Source organism: Grus americana, chromosome 5, assembly GCF_028858705.1.
Source record: "Grus americana isolate bGruAme1 chromosome 5, bGruAme1.mat, whole genome shotgun sequence".
Taxonomy (NCBI): Eukaryota; Metazoa; Chordata; class Aves; order Gruiformes; family Gruidae; genus Grus; species Grus americana.
Genome location: NC_072856.1, coordinates 53,600,870 through 53,616,544, shown reverse-complemented (window position 1 = coordinate 53,616,544; position 15,675 = coordinate 53,600,870). Strand labels below are relative to the sequence as shown.

At 41.1% G+C, this 15,675-nt stretch overlaps 1 protein-coding gene across 7 annotated transcripts in view; it reads left to right on the top strand.

Moving 5' to 3' along the window:
- Window positions 1–530: 530 nt before the first annotated feature.
- The window catches only part of BTBD7 (BTB domain containing 7), a 53,395-nt gene continuing 38,250 nt past the window's right edge, over window positions 531–15,675 (top strand). Inside the window, exon 1 of one of the 7 annotated variants that reach the window (XM_054826353.1) lies at window positions 531–665. The gene's annotated coding sequence lies outside the window, so the exon portion shown is untranslated. Of the gene's footprint in view, window positions 666–3,078; window positions 3,098–11,438; window positions 11,701–15,675 lie in introns of those variants that run through there. The other 6 variants (XM_054826357.1, XM_054826355.1, XM_054826359.1 and 3 more) reach the window with 6 other exon arrangements.

The following is a 15,675-nucleotide window of genomic DNA, read 5'->3' as shown; positions in this document are numbered from 1 at the left end:
AACTCGTGAGATCTGCCATGCACAGCAGAACACGCACCTGTGCGAAGGGGGCTGCTGGCAGGGCCACGCTGGGCTGCGGCCTCCCCAGGGCCCGGCCTCGGCTCTGCCTCACGGCACCAGGCCTGTGGGCCGGCGCTTCTCCACGCTGGGGCAGGTTCACAGCACTCTGCCCGCCTGTCCTGGCCACCCTCCATTTTGTTGGTCGGCTGTGAGGTCCCTGAAGCCCGGGCTGACTGGAAACCGTGAAAGCTCTCGGAGTAACGCCTTCTGGTCGCTTTGCCGAGAGCCCTCGCCCCCGAGGCGTGAGCTCTCCTTTAGCATGGATGCCACCACACGTCGCCGCCCCCCTCCCCACCTCCCACGCCACAGCTGTGACAACCTTCCCCGTACCGAACTCCAGCCCGCCACCATAGCGCCCCCCCGCCGCGCCGGACGCTCCCTCAGGCGCGGCCCGCCCCTTGCGGGCGGGACCCCCGCGTTCCGCCCCGCTCCCCGCGGACCACGTGGCCCCGGCGCCGCAGCGCTGCTGCGCAGGCGCCGTGCCCGCTCCCCCTGCCCGGCCGAGTCTGGGGCTCTGGATTAAAATGGCGGCGGCCGGAGTGGGACTGGCAGGGAGCAAGCGGTGCTGAGTGGGGAGGTATGGCGGCGGCGAGTGGCTGCCGGAGGTAAGGCGCTATGGGGAGCCGCGCGATGAGCGTGGGCTGGGAGGGGGGCTGAGCTCGGTGGCAGCGGTGGCAGAGGGGAGGCAGCGAGCGAGAGAGAGAGAGAGAGACCGCCGACGCCCCCGCGGCAGGGTTCCCTGAGCTGGGGCCGGGTGCGCGCCCCGTCGGGCGGCAGAGCCCCGCGCCGGCTGTGGGCAGGCTCCTCCCGCGCCCGCCTCGTTACTCCTCATCCGCGGCTCCGCCGCTGTGGCGGGGCTGAGGTGCGGGCCCCCAGCGCCCCACAAGGCCTCCCGCCGCGGGGAGCGGCCCTTTCCCTCGTGCCGCTCCCGGGGGCGGGCAGGCCCACCCCGCAGGGGTCCCTAGTCCGGAGCACCGGCAGCGGCCTCTTCTAGCCGTCGGGTCCTACCTTAATGCTCCCTCCCCTGCGGAGCGCTGGCCGCCCGGGGCGGCGTGGCCCTCTGGCGCTGGGCGGCAGCGGCCCCGGTATCGCTCCCCGCGGACCCTCGCGGGGGTGTGTGTGTGTGTGTGTGTGTTGTTGGAGCCGCCTCACGCAGCAGCCGGTGCGGGGCATGTGTTCCCGCTGCTGCGGTGCTCCCCTTGTGCCCGGCTGGTGCGAGAGCGACTGCATTCGCTCGCTCTGGGCTGCGGGGCTCCCGTTTGTGTGCCCGGCCGTTCAGCACGTCCCTTGGCAGTTCTGTGGCCTTGAGATTGCTGCCGCCCTGGGATGTGGGGTGTCGTCTTGCTCCTCTTCAGGTAGGTGTTACCGTGGTATTCCTGGAGAAACTTGGAGAGCTTTCTAATGATGTGTGTACTTGCGCCTCTGGAATATTCCTGCTGCCGGTGGGATAGTGCTTTGCCGTTGGTTTGTGCTTCTACTTAGTCTCCCTGACCATCCCATTTGAGGCTGTTGGGTGAAAGGTGACACACATGTCAAGTGTTAACATAAAATATGATAGTAAGATTAAATAAAGTACGTGTTGATACAATAATACTTTATTTGTGTGAGAATTTAGCTTAGGGAATGTAGTATTGCTTGAGGCTTTGCTCCAGACCAATGTAACATAATACACGAATCTAAAGTGTTTGGCAGATATACCACTGAGATGTGGTTACCTCAGGTTTTACCACATATTGCATGCTCTGTTTTCACTTAGAAATGGAGAAAATAGAAATAGAAACTTGGATATAAAATTTTTAATGCTCATGACTTTTTTTTTTTGAAGCACTAAGAAGCTTGATGAGCTAAAGCTTTACCCTCTTTGTCTGAAAGATGTTGGGGAAGAGGATTGCCTTCTAAGATTCTCCTTTATTGTTTCAAATGAAAACTGTGGACCACTTTCATCCTAGTTCTTTACTTCTTTACACAAGGAGGTGCAGGGAGAGGAATTCCTGTTTAGATTCCTCTCTACTTGAACCTTTTCCTTAAGAAATAAATAAAAATATTTCTTCCTTTCTCCCCTTCTCCCCCTCTTGACTAAGAGTCTACTGCCAGCATAACAAAATTACTATAGAGATTTTTTTTGATGATGTGAGACAAGTGTCTTTTAGTAATGTACAGACTCTGTGGGCTAGTCTTTAAAGGACAAGATCTGAGTGCTTATTTTATAGAATACCTGGATGAAGATAATGTATTGGAAAGGTATGGCTTGTGATGTTTTCTCCCTTCTTTGAATAATTTAATTCTAACTAGTCTTAGCTGATGGACCAAAGCATAACTGAGCCATTTAGGAACTTGCTACTTTGCTGCATCAAATAATGTTGTGTTAACATTGCTATCTGTTCATGCTTATATGTAAACCTCTGATGACTGTCTTAGTGAATAATGCTTGTATCTTAAGTTACAACACAAAGCTGCTGATTGCTCTGTGTTTTATTTAGAATTAAAGTTAGACTTCCATAGTTGGGCTGTATACAGGTAATCTTGGAAATGGAGTTCAGTATTTTGTGTAGAAAGTATAGTCAGTGTTTGTTTCTATTCATTGGAGGTGAAAAAAAAAAACTATTGAATCATTTGTCTTCTGGCTCAGATGCACTAAGCATTGTTTTACTTGCTTTCAAACTTTAGCCAATATATAAATGGGTTTGACATTCTTATCTCATTTAAACATACAAGGAGCACAGACACAAATCATCTTGCATCATTTTTTGTGGATTTGTTGTAATTCCTGGCTTTTTTAAAATCCTTGCCTCTTACTAATATAAGTGAATTTTCTTCATATGTCCAGAGTCCCTTGCTGAGTCATAGATACAGTAGTGGTGTAATGCTTATAGCTGGCATTGACTGATTTGCAAAGAGTCATACATGAAAGAATAGAATTATTCTTATAAGGTCTTCTGAAAGACTTGCATGGACTTGTCATAGTGATTTTTTTTTTTTCCTCCTGCCTTTTGGTTTTCAAGCTTGTCTGAGAAGCTCAGAACTCTGTGTTCTGAAGGTATGTAGTTCATTCTTAAATTTAGTAGAATATGCTGTCTTTGCAGCCAGCTGTTTGAATTTAATTCAGTGAGGTTGTCAGAGCTTGATGAATAGACTTAAAATATTGAGTCTTCATTTTGAAAGTGGCCTTTCAAGTTGCTGCATATGTGATGTCAGGCTTACAGCTGTCATTGATTACAATTAACTTAGAGGCTTGTAGGGGATGAATTCTAGGCTTGGACAATGTCTTCCTCTGTCCTGCTTTGCAGGCTGCATTGGTGTTGAGGTGACCACAGGAAGAGGTGTGACACTAGCCCTGCCCCTCCTGCCACCCTGATGCTAGTTTGGTCTTGATACACCAGATTACATGCAAGGAGAGGAGTGTGTTCTGATGTCTTGGCTGCACAGTGATAACAAAGATAGTTGTGGCTGGCAGCCTTTGAGGCAAAAAGGTGAATCAAAACATCTTAGGGACATCTCACATGGACTGCATGTAGTTCACATTAATCAAACGAGTTCTATAGATTGCTCTTAAGAAGAAATAACCGTAATAATACTAATGAGAATCTGATTGCTCTTATGGTAAATCCTGATATAAAACTGCTAGTTTCAGTCTTAACTAACTTTTCGTGTGGTTTTCCCTGAATCTGTTTACATGAGTGATTTCTCCTACCAGATCAGTGGCTTTTACTACTTTTTCACACAAGTCTGGAAAACTGATGCACAAACTTTATTGTGCATGCAGTGGAGATTGGGAATCCTAGTTCAGATGCAAGTCTTAGGTGAGCTTCCAGTGAGTCATGTAGTTCTGTATCATTACCTAGGTTCTTTCAAGAATAAGGCTTGTCAATATATCTTTAAATCTTTGGAGAGAAGCTATTGTGGTTTTTTTAGAATGCTATTTCATATGTTGGCTTACCAGTATGCCTGACCTATAACAAGAAGGGACTGCAGATGTGAAGTCTGATGCTAGTTTTGCATTCTGTGCTTAAACACTTGCAGTCCACGGCTGCTTTTTCCTGCTTTCTGCACGGTCCCCTCAGTTGTATTGGTAGAGCTGTTTACGTGGCTTCACTCTGAAGTATTGCAGGAAACTAATCTGTCTGGAGGGGGAAAAAAAAAATCACTAAACCACAAAATAACTTCACATCAGATCCCTGATCTAGATCATCACAGTGCTATGGAAAGTTTGTTTGTTGGCGTTGTGTAGAGTCAAGGTCAGGTAGGTAAAGGGGATCTGGAGGTGGGACTGTGTTGCCTAAAGTGTGTTGGACTGAAGTATATAACTATATACTTAGTTAAACTTAAATCTGATTTGAGTGTAAGTGTTGTGCAAGGTTACACCAAACACTACTGAATGTGTCCTTTAACAACTGGTAGGCTTGCAGGCACTTGTTCAGTCTCTTGGGGATTTTCTGCCATTGGTGGGTTTAAACTACTTCTCTAAATGAAAAATAGGAATTACCATGTCATACCAGAGGGGTAAAACATGCAAAAAAATCCCCCCAAAAACCAAAAAAAACCCCCAGCAGTCAAAACTGATTAAGAAAAAGAAACTTTCAGTAAGGTTTGGGGGTATAACATTTGAGGGTAACATCTTCCTAAATCAGGTTCTAAGTTTCAGAAGTATCTTCTGGAGATCTTGCTTTATTTTTTTGAACTTAAACTTGACATTTTATACTAGCTGTTATCTGTAAAATGTCTGATCATTGTGTAAATCTTATTTGATCTTTGTCCTCAAATCTTGACTGAATTCAGTGGTCGTACTGTATGTTCTGTACATCACTCAAACTTCATTGTATGTTCAGTTCTTCCTGTATTAGACTAGAATCTTCTTCTGTCCCTCTTTGCTTTTCTTACCTATCATATCCAGTTTCCAGTCCACTATAGTAAATTGTAAAGGGTAGGATTTAATTTTTTAAAATATCTTTTAAAAAAATCTTTCTAGTGCTGCTGTTACAGCCTTTCCCTTCTTAAAGAGCCTTTTAATTTGTCCTCTGTCCCCTTTGATATAGGATTATTTCAGTGTGCTAACTTGCAGCTTTTAAGATTAATCTTTTTTCTTGCATTCTTCATCATGTTAAATCTTCAGTGTTGTCTAGTGGGTCTAGCTTTAGAGATCAAGCTAGTTAATGGTATACAAGATTCCTTTCTAACTAATTTGGAAGCCGTGTCCGTGATCTGTTAAAACTCTGTTTCAGGATAATTGTCAAGCCATTTTACACTTGGAAGGAGAAGGGGAAGTAGATCCCTAAGATGGTGGTGGTTAATCCAAACTGGCAAATTTTGAACCAATAATCAACTGAGGAAGTATGCAGTACTAAATCTTCTCAGCAGAGAAACTAAAATGTCTTGAGAAACTTGCAATAAGATAGAACAAATTTGATTTTTCCTTAAAATGAAAAAGCCCTGAGTAGTATCTGACTAGACAGATCTTTTGGAAAGTTTGTTTTAGGACTGTACTTCTGTGTGATGTCACTTTCAGAAACCTTGTAATTTAAGCCTGAAAACCAACTTTAAATATTAAATGTCTAGGATATCGCATTGAATGTCTTGGTTAAATGCAGCTAAAGACAAGCAGCTTTGATTCAATGCAGAAATATATCCAAGAGTCACTTCACCAGTGGTTACCAAGTCTTTGGGTTTGTCTGGAACTACAAAGTACTATTAGAGAGGGGATAATCTTGTGCTGTATGACAACCTTACTATGCTAGAAGGATATTTTGGCACTTCAAGTCCAAATGCATACTTCCAGGAGTGTTTAATAAAAGACTAAACCCTACAGAGATTTTAATGACCAAGTAAGAAACGGGGTAATTTCTGATACAAATCATGTATCTTTTTATAAAGAGACAGACAGAAAATGATTCTCTTAAATGTTATCTTCGGCTAGACAAAAAAAGTCAGACAAGTTGGGATTTGAGAATCTGAGGCAGTAAACACATTCTTATCTGAAATTTAGATAAGCTAAATCCCCAAATCATTCATGAAAATAAACTGCAGAGGACATGGACATCGGGAGTGTGTGGGGACTCACAATGACACTGACCAGCAACTCCTTATGCTGTTATATACATTCCTTTGTAGGAATTATGGTGCTTAGATCTAGCTCACCAGTAATATCTGTTGCCTTTCAGGAGCTGAGAAGTACTGACACAGCTTAGATTCTTCCTTGTTCAGTATCAAGGCCATCACTACACTGATTAATACAAAACTTCCTGTCTTGAGTGTGCATTTTGGCAACTCAGCATTTTTCTGCCATGCTAGTGTCTGGAGTACAGTAAACAACTCATTTCAAAAACTTTCTAGAAGTTGTGCGTTACAGACTGACAAAGGTATCTTCAATTTAAAATGTCAATATAAGCAATTTGATTGTATTTCAGTGAGTTGTGGTCATTGCTTGGCAGGAAGAATGAACAGTCTTCTCTGAACCAAACTAAAGTCTAAAACACATGTGAGCACACACAAACACATTTTGCAGCTCTACTGATCACACGGATCTTCTGCAAGTACTGGGTCACAAAACATGCCCAACTGAAAGACCAAGCAGCAGTCATTTATTACGTTGCTGTTTGAACCAACTCCTTTGAGTTTAGCCGTCATTTGGATTAACCACCACCATCTTAGGGATCTTCTGCCCTTCTCCATCCATTCTGTTTTTAGCTGCCAACTTATTTTCCTGGAAAATTAAATTAGAAAATGACACATGTTGTGACTGGGTGTTACCTGCATCAAGGCTGAATTGTATTAAGCACTAGTGAAATTAGACAGTAATGTGAATGCTTATTTAAACATCTTGTGAATTAAGGTTGCTTTAATGGAGTATCTCCTCTAATTAGTACAGTCCAGCAGAATTTCCTTCTAAAACTTTTCTTTGATTTCTTTGAAAAATCTATTTCAGATGTTGAAAAGCTGAAAAGCTCCAAATCTTGTGTAGGGAGAGGGAAGAGTTAAGATACATCATCAGCCTGCTCAAAGGGCAGATTTGCTTTAGCAAATAGTTAAACAGAAAACCACCCCACAAACTCTCAACTGCAGTCTTAAAAAGTATGTGTGGATATTGCTGAATTAAATGCATAAATGATTGGTGCATCTGTTTTTAGGAACAGTGTGTTATGTCAACATGTGCGACGCTCCTTTGACTGTTCTGTAAAACTTGCATGTTCATGTTACAGGACAAAAAATGAATGCTTTAGAAATGTGGAGAGAGCTTGTTGCAGGAAATCTGGAAGACATAACTTCCTTTTCTTGCCAAGGGGAAAATGTAAACAAAGCTCCAACTTAATTGTAGACTAACTACTAGACTGATTTTCTGACTAAGCCTTTCCTTCCTTAACTGATTGCTTTTATCATTGGGAAAGTATGTTTTCTGTTTCATTTGAAATGGATTTCGGTTTTTTGGGGGAGGATGCATCTCAAAGTTTGCAAGCACTTAGTCTGTGCTACACTTGCATGGAATCTAAATGTAGGTATTACTGATGGTAACTACTGAAGCTAAAGTTACTGGTGTAACTTTTGAGGGTTCTGATAGCTTGAAGTATCTACAGTTTGCTTGTGAGGGGAAGTGTTGCAATACTAGTGTATTTAGCTACTGTACATGCTATTATGGGCATGTACTAAAATACCTGTCTTCAAAATGTCTGAGACCTTTCAAGTGTATGGCATAGAAGGATTTCTTGGCATCAGATATTATGATATAAATGTTACTTGTTGAAGTCAGTGTGGCTCTTAAAATTTTCCACTGAAGTTAATGAATTTAAATTGTCCACATAGAAAAGCCCAACCAAAGGAGAAATATTTTAAATGTGCAAGCTTTTAAATAACTGTTAAAATCTTAGTATATATGGAGATAACTGATTTATACAAACAGGCATAAGGTCACTATGTTACTTGTCTTTTTGTATGTTAAAAGTATATAAATAAAAGGAAAACAGCCTGTGGGTTTGACCAGGAATTTCAGACTTGCTCAGGGTGGCAGCAGTCCATAACCAGTTTACAAGCTCTCGAATGAGTCAATTGTTGTATAAATACCGTGCATGATGAATTTTCCAGTTTGACTTTTGTATTGCTGCCTGCTTCAGTGAGCAAAGTAGACCTGGGAGTGACTGTGGATGTTGTTAGGAGACAAGGGGAAAAGGTAGTGTCAACACTGAAACCTGAGCCTCAGAAACAGGGCTGCAAAGGAGGGCTATGCCTGGGTCCAGGCCAGAGCGACTTGTTGAGGCTGAGCCTGAGCTCAGAATGAAAAGGATGACTATAAGGGTATAGTTTTTGTGGAGCAGTGAGGCAGTTTAATAGCAATAGTCTGCTCTCTTCATATTGACAGCTGTGGGTTCCTGTTCCAGATGTAGCTGTCGGACCAGTCTGCAAGAATTCCCTTTCTCCTGTTACCTGTCACCCCCTCCAGCAGTGGGGTGATGGATCAGCCATCTGAAATGACTTGTTCTGTGATCGTATAATCTCTGTGTGTAGTGAGAGGGGAAGATGGAAAAACCCCATGGCTGTAGCAGCAGAGTAAGGGGAAGGTACAGCTCCCTATTAGTTTGACATCAGTGGTAGTGTCAGATCACCCTGATGTACCTGTGAAGAGCTGACGGTCAGGGAGTCCTGCATGCACTGTTAGCTTCTCCCCATCGATGGGGGAATTTGTTGGGTTAAAAGGAATATATTAAAATGCACATAGGCTTGGCTTTGTATTTTTCCCTGTATGACTAATACTTGGATGAGTATATTCTGTCTCTGAAAATTCTTCCAAGCCTTCAAAAAAGCAACAACTCTCATGCACCTCTTCAGTAGTAATTGCTGCTATCTAAGGGTTGTTAACCAAAGCCTAGTTGAAGGGGGAAACAAACTGCACAAATAGAGAGCAAAAGAAGTACAGGACAAAGAAGAAACAGCAGTTCAGCTAGCTAGATACACTGAGCACTGCTTGATGAATCCTGGTGGTAGTTACTGCTATGTAAATAGCCTGTTTCTGCTAGGACTGCTGTTGCTTTGCAGACAATTTGAAGGTAATCTTCTTCCTACTGTTAAAATTAAGAGCTATGTAGGAGAAATAGTGTTTTGCAAGAGTGGTCTTAGAGCTACCTGCTTACATGAAGATGTTTACATTGAAAGTGGTAGTTGACTGAAGGAAGATAGAGGCACTGCTGTACTTAAGGGCAGTGGCTGTTACAGCCACACCAGAGGATCAGCTGAAAACAAACATGGTCCAGTCAGGTCCCTGATAGGATTTATGTGGCTTCCCAAATGTGTGCTAGAATGAAAGGGGACAGCTCTGTTGTAGTAATGAGCATGTGGGACTGGAAATACTTATTTTTTGAAGGCTGTGCAAACTGAGTATTAGTGAAATGGCATGTTGGGAGCAAGCAGCCTTTTCTTGCTGTTCTTCCCTCCTCTGGTGATGTTCCTTGGGTCATTTGGTAAACTAGTGCAGGAAGCTAATTACACTGGAGAGAAAAATCCTGCAGGAGAGAACAGCCTGATTTGGACCTTTGGGAAGATGGTGGTAATAACTGAGGTGAGCACTGCTGCTGAAGGAATGTGTGTGAAACCACAGTGTCAGTGAACCAACTTGTTTTTGCATGCACCAAATAATGCAGTTTGAATCCAGATTGGAATTGCGCTTTGGTTGGATCCAAGACTTGTTGTAGCTTGTGTCTGTTATTGTAGAAACTAAACTGTAGCTGAAATGCATCAGTTTTATGACTGTGACTTAATGCTTTCTTGAATGAGGAAAATCAATGTTTCTTTAATAAAATTCCTGATATGCCTCATGAAATGGACTGTACTAGATAACCTTTTGAATTCTTTACTGTGCCTTTCCATGTTCCACCTTCCAGTTTTACTGTTGTAAATAGATGAATCCATTAGTCGTAAATGTATAAGAGATGATGCTAGCAACTGATACTTCAAACCTTTGTTATAGCAAAGAGAAAATGCTGCATAGGTGAAATGGTGGTGTGTGATGACAAAAGGATCCCTGGAGAGGATGGCATACAGAACAAAAAGAATAGTGGTACATTAAGGAGAGGGATGTAGAGTAAATTGTTTTGAGTGTATAGCAATATTGGTAATAGCTTTTTTAGCCACAGGCAGAGGTTTTCAGTGGAAGTAGAGATGTGTATTGTTCTGTCACCAAGCAGCTCAGAAGCTTGTGCAGAAAGGAAGAGGACTATGCAGAAACACTGAAGCAAAGAGGAATGATATTGGTAATGGTTTCAAGCAACAGGAATGCCATAGGATGATGATGCTACTGATACAATGACTGGCTGGCAGGATGAGTTGATTGCAGCCAAAATAAGATGACAGAGGTAATCAGTAAACTGATCTATGAAGAGAGCTCACCCATATGAGAAGGCTGATCAGTACATGGGTCCAAGATATTTAGTCTGCTTCAACATTGGAATACTAGAGCTATTGTTGGGGAAAACCCCAAGTAGTGTCATACTAATGTTCCTCTTAAGACTGTGGAAGTTAGTAAGGGAACTAAAACTGCATGATCAAAAGGGTGCTTTTTTTGAAGGTGAATTGAAAATAGCAAGTCATAAGAGAGGACAGGTGCTGCTTACTTACGGTGGGTACAGAGCATAGTGCCTGGGATTGCCTTGTTAGTAACTTTAATATACACTCAGAGGAAACATGGTCTGAGAGGAAGTGTGGCAAACATAACTGTGCAGTGAATTTAGAAGCACTATTGTGTACAGGAAACTCCCAGATCCTCATTCAGAGTAAATGACTTTCTATGACATAATTGAGCCTGGAGAAAAGGAAAAATGTCTCCAGTACACAGAGACTGTAGGGCATACCCCACTGAGGTGGTACTTGATGTGAGAAGGCAGCAGCGCTAAAATCCAGAGACAGATCTTCCATATGGTTGGGGTTTGAGCCAAGATTTCCCTGTCTTAGTAGACTTGCTAATTGAAAACAGCATCTTGTGTTGTGGTTGGGTCACAGCTCGAGCAAGAGGAGGAATTCCCTTTCTTGATGAAGTAGAGTGCCCCCCAAAGATCCCAAAGAAAATAGAATAAAATCATATGAATTTTGAAAACTGAAGACTACCTGCCCTGCATCACAGGTGGGGGGAGGAGCAGACTACTTAAAAAAGGTCTGATCTTTTTTTTTTAGAGGTACTTTTTCATGTAATTTGGAGGTTCCTTTTTCTGTCTTAACCAACCAATTTGTTCACATATTTATTATGCCAAAGAGGATTTGCCTTTCTTAAACAAAAGCATGTTTTTATTTGCTCAGAAGAGGCCTTTTGAAAAACCTCTAGACTCCTCGAAATATATTGCCATATTTTGGAATATTACAATTCTAGACTGGCTAAAATGAATTATCCTCATTTTCCCTGTAAAAGGATATGTTCATATCTAATTACTCTGTTCAGTGATATTGATAAAGATTTTGTGGATAGAATTTCTCAGATTTTCTTACAAAGTAGATTTAATGACATTTTGTGTCTCAATCAGATAATACTCCTTTCAAGTGAACTTCTAAAAAATGGAAAGTCATTGAAGAATACATGCTGTCACTTCAAGAGAGTCCTAGAGGGCAATAAGTGAGTTCTTGCTGATTTTGCTAAGTGTTTTGAATTCAACTTCAGGAAGCTAAGTCTTTCATGTGAGTATCATCAATCAGAATAGACTTTTGGTAAATTAGTGGGTGCTTGCAACCAGTTGGAAGGATTAGTGATGTAGAGAGATCAAGATTCATTTGGCGGTGTATGAAAACATTTAAGTTGCTTGAGAGGAACTTCCTATTCTGTGCAGGATTTTACTGCTGCAATTCATTTAGTCTGTGTGCTTTGTGTTTTGTTTTTTTAAGTGCTGTAACTTTTTTGTATTTAGAGGAATAAAATACGTTGATGTTCCATGCCTCTACTGTGCTGTTAGTGATTTGACCTGTTGTTCCCTGCTGATGACATTACTTCTAGGATGTGACACATTTACATAATACTCTGAATTCCTTTGCTGATCATCAAAAATCCTACTTTGAACAGTTTGAAAGACAGCATCGAAAAGAGGTTTTTTTTCTTCTGTTCTGTGTCTTTTCAACTGCTAGAGTGCTTCTCAATGTTTTCATTTTCTGAAGTGTACTTATCTTCGAGAATACAAACCTTTTATACTTGCTCTATTTGAATATATTTCTTTTAACTTTCACTCCGATTCCTCAGAGGACATGTTGAAAATTGGTACAGGTTATTCTATTTTTTTATTTCTAGATTTGTTGAGAATCATAAGACTGAGTTTAAGGAGAAAAAGCCAGGACTACTGTGCGATTTTTGCTGCCTCCATTTTAAAATAACTTAATGGAGAAGTGTACTATTTCATGAAAAAGTGCTTTAAAATTCATGCTTAACTTTAAGAAAGGGTTCTTTGATAGTTGGAACACATGATTCTCAGCAAAGCATTGAGCAATGCAGTCACTTTTGTAATCTAGTTATATCTGCTTTTTCTTGTCCTCATGTGCCTGTAACTGCTGATGTGGCTTAAGTTCTGGTATTTTGCTTACTAATTTTTTTCTTTCCAGTGCAGTAAATCATGAAATAACACAGATTCATAAACCCAAATCATGAAGAACATTATCTATGCAGTACTAATCCAAACCAGAACCTTTCAACTGTAAGATGTAGCTGATACTATCATCCAGATAACTTTGAATAATAAAGGTTGATTGCTTGACTGGATTTAAAAAAAAAAAAGTCAGAATAGGCTTTGTGTGGATTTGCATGTGTGTCAAGCTGTATAATCAGCTAGTCCTTCAAAACTTCAGCTGTTTCCTTTGAACAGAGAATTACTTACCAATTACACAATTTCTTCAAGATACTCTGTTCTGTATGCATTCAGTCCTTTAGCATGTATGCTCTTGAGATTGAAGACTTCTAGCCTCAGCAAAATCTGTGAGTATATAGTACCTCAGAGTGCCTCGTCCATGTATTTAGAGGAGGGTCTGGTCAGGTAATAATCAGTTCATGTCAGCTCCCTTTCCTTGGAGAACCCCCTTCCCCACTAGGATAGTAAGAAAATGAGGTAGATAGTAAATGTGCATCTGAACAGCCTGTTGAAACTCCAACCATGAGCAACTTTTGTTTCATTAAGTACTTGTCCCTGGCAATGTTGCTGGCTGGTAATTCCAGTAGTGATACTGCGTAACAACCAGCATGGCCAGGGTTGGCTCTGGAGACTCCCCAGTGGGTGGGAACTGCTGAACATGCAATTGTTCCTGAATTCCTTTGATGGCTCAGGGCTCTGTATTGGTCACCAGACCTCTGCTGGAGGCATGTTCAGGTTCTTAAGGCAAGCTGGTAGGATGTACCTTGGGGATGATGGTAGGGCTCCATTCTCACAAGTTCTTTCTCTTTTAGTTATCTACCTAATCTCTAGGAAAACAGGTTTGTACTTGCTAAAATTTAATTGAAGTATTTCCTTACCGAGGTTATAACTTTTAAAGGTGGGGGGTTCTATCTTCCCCGCCATGTACCAATTTACTTCTGGATGTTGTCATCTCATCTTGCATTACAGTTCCACTTCCTTGTTACTTGAAAGAAACTGTTGGGGCAAAATAGCACAGCATTTTTGGTCTATATAGAAATCTAAGCAAATATGAATAAGGTATACTTGTGATACTTGTGGTGTTATTTATTTGTAAATTTAGAATGGAAAACCTGAAAAATCATGTGCATGTACCTGATACAATTTCGTACTTTGGTCTTAGTATTATGCTATTTCATAGTCCTATGGCAACAACTCCAGAAGAAATACAGAAAGCTCTTACAACTTTAGAGGGGGGGGAAAAGTCAAATGTTTTTGGCTGGAAAACATGTTGTAATGCTCCCCATCTTGCCCTTTATATTAACTGAATCCCAGTGGACTGCAGAAAATTTCATGAAACCTTTGTATTGAGTGATGACTACAAACAAAGTGTCACTGTTACCCAAAGTCCATTCTGTACACAGACTTTCTGTTAAATCAAAATTTCCAATCCAGAAATTCCTGGCTGTTGGCCCAGCCACCTCAGGTGCAAGTCATCTTAAGTTCTTAAGATTTTTAGGTTTGGTGTGACAAGTATTGAAAAGACTGAGAAACTTCTTTCAGGTACCAAAACCTTTTTTTGTGTTTATTTTAAATTTTATTATGTTCTGAGTATCAGTATAATCTGAAAGTCACTTCTGTGCTTGTTGTAGCATTTGGGATGATAATTTTGGCTTCTAAAGCTTCCTGGTTTCATATAACATGCTTCATATACTACTTCTGCAGTGCAGGTTTTTTAAACAAGCTTTGACATAGTTTAACACTTTTTCTCTGTACATGTATACGTATATAACGCATATCCATGTGTGCATCACTGCTTGCAACAAGAGATCCTGTTTCAGATGTTGAATTTAGTTTTCTTTTGATAATGCTTACCTGGATGCATATAAACTCTTAACAGAAAGGCAAGAAGAAGGTCACCTGATAATAGTTCTTAAAGCAAACAAAAAAATTCCATGACTGTATTCTGAGGCTAAAATTAGATTAAAAAAACTCTTCAGCTAAGCTGAAATACAGAAGCTTTGGTAGGGAAGCTTTTGGTATGCAGAATAACTTCTTTCTCTTTTTCTTGCTTTGCAGCTAAAGATCTAATTGTTTGGGGTTGTTTCTCAATTTTTACGTTTATCTCTTTCTACAGCTGTCTTTCACCATGGGAAAAGCATTCTTCATTTGGCATTTTATGCAGTAACTGTGATGCATTTGTTTGTACTAGACTCAGCAAGTTATGTGCAAGACTGACTTCTGTGCAGGTGGGCTTGGTTTAGTGTAGAGGCTCAAATGGACACTAGCAAAGCAAACAAACAAAAAAAAAAAAAACCCTAAATACCTGAGTGGTTCAAGTACACCTTTCTGTCAAAAGATGCAATCCTGGCTCTAGCAGCTTGTCTCCATGGTCCTCTCTCTTTTTCCACTTGTGCTGGTGGAAGTATTCATGTGATGCCATAACAAACCAATTGGGTAACTGATACTGTTTGAACTTTTTTGTCTAGGTTGGTTTTAATGTGGGTCAGTTATCTGGTTTATGGAATATTTGGGTCAGAACAAACAAAGTAGGGAAAGTGGATATGAGAATGAAGACGGGAAGGCAAGGCTTCCTCCAGGACAGAGTTCATCACTGCTGCCAGCTTAAATTGTTTGGGAAGTACAACATGGGTTATACAATACTATGTTGTAAAATTTAGTGATGTAATAAAAAATACAAAGACTGTACTTTCACTTGATACATGAGATTAAGGACTGTAGCGGGACTAAAGCTGTGATTAGTTTTGAGTCATGGGGCACAATATACTTTCTGAACTATGATGTGTTTGAATTCAAGATACAAAATACTCTCAAGAAGTCAGCTGGCATACACGTGACCAAGCAGTGCATGCTTAAATTTGAAAGGAGGCATGGGAAGTTTTGGCACCTGTAAATGGCTGACCCCAGTGCCTGCTCTGCTGAAATGCATTCAATTCCTCCTTCGCTAAAACTTGGCATGCTTGGGTTTACTTACATAAACTATATATTCATTTTGTGTAAATTCATATGTACAGCTTTAATGTGAAACTTTTTTACTGTCTTG